The 3,772-nt window shown below is 30.3% G+C and overlaps 1 protein-coding gene across 1 annotated transcript in view; it reads left to right on the top strand.

Annotated features, from left to right (window-relative positions):
• Positions 1-1,236: 1,236 nt before the first annotated feature.
• Positions 1,237-3,772, top strand: part of LOC108577664 (poly(rC)-binding protein 3) — a 181,617-nt gene continuing 179,081 nt past the window's right edge. The window contains exon 1 of the mRNA XM_017940852.1: positions 1,237-1,372. The gene's annotated coding sequence lies outside the window, so the exon portion shown is untranslated. The remainder of the gene's footprint in view (positions 1,373-3,772) is intronic.

Below are 3,772 nucleotides of genomic sequence, written 5' to 3'. Positions count from 1 at the left end.
ATTTTAATTGTCACTACAATTAATTCCAGATGGCCTAAGGAAAGGTAGAAAAATGTGTATCAAATTATAACGTTATTTATTTACGCATATCGCCAATAATTTCTTTTTCTGTCATAAATTAATTGCGTTTAATAATTGCAAACAATTGAATTGGATATTGCATCTATTTTTTAAATTGAAATTAAATTAATTCGATGCTTGTAATTATTACCATAATTAATTTTAATGAAACTTACTTCTTTATGCATATTTTCATATTAAAAATTAATTGTGTTTAATAATTGCAAATTAATGAATTAAATATTGCATTCATTTTTTTTTTTTTTTTTTTTTTTTTTAAATGAAATTAGATTAAATCTTCCAACAACTTGGGGTTCTTAATGTGATTTAAATGTAGCCGAGGGAAAAGAATATTTTTTGATAATACTTTGAAATACCGTAGAATTTCAGCGAAATTAGCAAATTTATCTTCGTTCAGGTTTAAATTGAAGTTGCATAACAGTGTAGTTTATCCGAGGCTTGTGAGTATAAGCCGCATCCTTTCGCAGGAAGTCTAACGACGTGTCATTAGTTCCATGATGAAAGTAGCTGCAGTGCTATATAGCGAAATGTTGAAACCGTGCTCTAAAAGGACATGGATTATGTCTGAAAGCACGAAACCACCTAAAACCTATAATAATCCACCGTTCGAAACCATCCAGTGTCTAAAATATTCCGACTGATGATCGATGATCCATTGCGTGAATAGTGATTGCTTTCGGTATCGCTAATGAGTATCACTTTCTGTCGACGCTTCGAAATTTTTTGCGAAATTAAGTGTGACTCTCGTGGAGTAATTTTGTTAAATAGTTTTCAAAAAAAAATTAAAATTATTTACGTAGGAGTTGACGAAAGGATTTGAGTAGAAATATTTGAACCGTGAATAATTCACGTCATAGTGAAGATTAATTGAAATATTAGGTGTAAAAATGAATTCTTTCCAACTTTCGGCTACAATCAAATTTTTATTTACAGAGAATGAAAGCAGATCAACCGTCGAATTAATTTTCATTGTGAATTATGTGACAGAAACTCGATGACATTGACTCAATTATGCGAATCCAGTCGAAAGAATTCATTTCTACACCTAACGCACGCTAAAAATTATAAAAAAAAATCATAGTAAAAAGTGAGTCGACAATAAATTCTCAAATTTGTTTCTATTTATTTTACAGGTTTATACGCTGTGCGTGCTTACGACTTGTGAGACCATTTCCATGCTCATCGTTCGAGGAAGCTGCTGTATTCTGAAGCTTAGCTGAGGACGATCTGTTTGTTCTTGTGAATACATTGTGAACCAGCTACGTTAATTCACGTCGTTCAAGGTTTCTGCGTAAGTACAAGTATTACAAGCATTGTTCATATTGCATTAATTCATTTATTAATATCTGTTTTCGCTTAAACGTTAATTAAATCGTCCATCGTTGAAAGATACTTTATTATTAATAAGTGTAACAATAGGAATTATCATCATTCTCTTATCAAATTGTGTCTTAACGTATAAATTTTTCTGTTTATTTTGGAATTTTCAAAAATTAAATACTAAGTATCTAATCAAATTTAAAATAATAATTTCGTGTAAAATAATATTTTGGAATTTTAAAAAGGAACTATCATATAATAAGTATTTCATAAAATTCTAAATAATTTCGTATAAAATAATAAGTGTTTAAAAAAAAAACTGATACTAATTAAAATCATCTAATTAGTCACTAACTTCAATATGAAAACTTGCTACACTTAGCCAGTGTGGAATGTAATTAATCAATACTTGCTCCATCAAGCTGACACAATTTTCTTAAAATTACTGGAATTGCTAAACTTAATATCGACGCAGTTTCCCCAAAGCAGCTACCAATTTACCAAATTAATGGAACTTACTTTTCCACCTCTGAACTATGATCCACATTTTCCAAAAGTACATACAACATCGCGCATAAATATTTGCCAACCCATTTACCCACAATGTTCTTTACTTCGAAAAAGCAAAATTACTTATTAACACGTTCACTGTCACGCCAGATTTACAGGTTGCTGTCAGGCGGCCACAAGAAAATACATTTTAAGCATATACAATATTATTATTGAAGTAAACTTTCGTAGAACGAGAGTGAAAAATTGAAAGAATCAAAAGAAAAAACGCGAATTCGTATCTTTTTCGATTCTAGAATATAAGAAAATTTGAATAAAATACGCGACGAGAATTGGGGAGAAGCATAAGTTAAACGCGTAAAAATATTCAATAATAAACGAACTAGGAATGAAGCTATTATTTCAATACGCGATGCACTGACTCTAGTATTTACTAAAATTCAAAAATTCTCGCATAAATTCCAAAAATAGATTATTAATTACGGTAAACTACTGAGACGGTTTAATTAAGGGTGGGCATGGTGCTGCTTTAGTTTGAAATGATTTATAAACACATAATTAACAGAGGAAAAACCGTGAAACGGCAAAACGTCTACATTCTAATTGTTATAACATGTAAACAAAACTTTAAATTTAGTGTAAACAGAAAAAATATATAATACAATTTATTTCACGGTATTGCAACAAATAAACGTTGAATCAATATTTAATTCGTATAAAAACAATTATTTAACGTAATAATTTTACCTTCACTATGGCTATTTTTAATCTACGACCACAGGTCAACCTGATTTCTAATCCTTACGAACTTTAAATTCAGTCTAAACTGAGAAAATATATAATACAATTTATTTCACGGTATTGCAACAAACAAACGTTGAATAGATTCTTAATTCGTATAGAAACATTTATTTAAAATAATAATTTCACCTTCACTATGGCTATTTTAAATTTACGACCAAGGGTCAACCTGATTTTTAATCCTCCGAACTTGATTTCACAACGAGAAAGTAATAAGATCGTTGAAACGTACTTATTTGTCAAAGAAACTTGCAAAAATGTATAAATAATAATATGTAATGTTTTAACAAATTTTTGGAAGTATAAATTAATAATAAAATTGTGAAAATTAATAAATTATACGTTATTATAACATTAATAGAATTATGACTAAACCGAAGTTCGAAGTCGAGTATTTAAAGTCTGATATTACGTGCCTAGCGAGTGCCGGTAATTGTTAAAATTTGTTTAATAATTAGTAATAGAAATTCTAATTGATTCTAATGTATACAAGTGTTACAAGAAGGCTGAGTGTGTACAGGGTGGACATAGACTAGCTAGTAGCCCCCGACCACTCTATTCACATCTCAGAACCTTCAGGTCAAAATACGCCGCGAAGTGTCTAGGGCCCAGTATAAAGGGTAAATGATTTCGCGGGACATCGGCGGGTCCTTATATACCTGCGGTACCCTCTCCCCAAAGTCATTAGCAAAATCGTCGGTTAGGTCAGGCGGGAAATTTTCGCGGGAGATTTTCGCGGGAGATTTCCGATATCGTAACACGGTATAATTTATCAATTTTCACAATTTTATTAAAAATTTATACTTCCGACAATTTGTTATAACATTGCATATAACAATTTATACGTTTTTACAATATTCTTCAATGGAAACATAGGTTTTAGCGTTCTCGTTACTTACTCGTGGTTAAATTAATTTCGTAGGGATTAAAAATCAGGTTGACCTGTGGTCGTAGATTAAAAATAACCATAGTACAGCTAAATTTATCGTGTTAAATAATTCTTCTTACACGAATGAAAAATGTATTCAACGTTTGCTTGTTACAATACCATGAAATAAAT

Source organism: Habropoda laboriosa, unplaced genomic scaffold (genome assembly GCF_001263275.1).
Source record: "Habropoda laboriosa isolate 0110345459 unplaced genomic scaffold, ASM126327v1 scaffold718, whole genome shotgun sequence".
In the NCBI taxonomy this organism is placed as follows: Eukaryota; Metazoa; Arthropoda; class Insecta; order Hymenoptera; family Apidae; genus Habropoda; species Habropoda laboriosa.
The sequence above is the reverse complement of the archived record's forward strand: the minus strand, read 5'-3'. Positions and strand labels throughout refer to the sequence as shown.